The following is a 1,406-nucleotide window of genomic DNA, read 5'->3' on the forward strand; positions in this document are numbered from 1 at the left end:
AAGATTGTTAAAAGGATTTCTGAAGGATTGTGTGACTGAAAGATGCCAAAAAAATTGTTTGAAAGTCAGCTTTGATTGTTCCTAATAAACTGTTTAACTGCTCCCCCAAGTGGATATTAAATTATGTTGTGGGATAATTAAATATATTCTTAATAAACTACAAACATAAAATTATATACTTTTATTTTGTTCTCACATTCTTTCATGTAAGTCCTCCCTCAGAGTGGCACAGTTGAATGAGAGGCTCATTATGCAGCTCATTATGCGGGCCTTTGTCTTCTCAGGTGTAAATCACAATGATATACATGATAGTTGACGCCTAATCGCATATGACTTTTACCAACAAAAAGTGTTTTAGAAAATTTAAATCAATATATTGTTTTCTGTGATTGACTAAACAAGATGATTTTCACATCATTCAGAAAGAAAAATTCTAGGCTACAAGCTCCAGTTCTCCACTTTTCCGGCAACCAATTTTATGTATGTGTTTTATTGCCTTATTCAAGTGATTTAACATTTTTAGTTTTTCACTAACCATGCATAACATTTTTTTTCTCAAAAATAAAATCATGTACATGCATGCATTTCACATATTATTATAGCCCAGTTTGTGCTGATTACAGTGATATTAGACTTTACCCATTTAGATATTTATAAGAAACTGAAAAAAGCACAAATGTCAGGGCATGACAAAACTTCTCAAGGGCCCAAAAATACCCTTAGACTCCAGAGGGTTAAACATGCTCAAAATGTCATGAAACTTTGCACATGCGTAAAACCTGGTGAAAATTTACGTCTGAAATAGGATTCAGAAGAGGGTGTGGCAAAATGGCTCGACAGCGCCACCTATACTAAGAAAATCAACAGCCTTCCAGATATGTTTAACGTACATGCCCGAAAATTGGTACACACATGTAACACACCAACACCTACAAAAAAGACTCTTGGAGCAAAATTCTAAACCCAACAGGAAGTCGGTTATTTTTAATATTATTAGCAAATTTTGTGTAATTTTGGTCATTTCCATGCGTTGTATTTTAACGAACTCCTCCTAGAGATTTATTCAGATCAACACCAAATTTGAAACGCCTAATCTAAAGGCCTTTGCGATGTTAAATTGCGAAGATCTTGAGTTTTCGTCAAAGGGCGTGTCCGTGGCGGCCTGGCGAATTTCGATGATTGGCCATGAAAAATGAATTTGCTATAACTCAGACATACAATGTCCAATCTGCCCCAAACTTCACATGTTTGATAAGACTCCGAACCTGAACAGATTGACATGCCCATATTCAGTTATAGTCATAGCGCCACCTATTGGCAACAGGAAGTGTCATATTTTACGCTGTGACGAACTACTCCTAGAATTTTTTTGACATCAATGTCTTTTTTGAGGTCAGTCTAGTCTA

This window comes from Carassius auratus, unplaced genomic scaffold (genome assembly GCF_003368295.1).
Source record: "Carassius auratus strain Wakin unplaced genomic scaffold, ASM336829v1 scaf_tig00216830, whole genome shotgun sequence".
Lineage (NCBI taxonomy): Eukaryota > Metazoa > Chordata > Actinopteri > Cypriniformes > Cyprinidae > Carassius > Carassius auratus.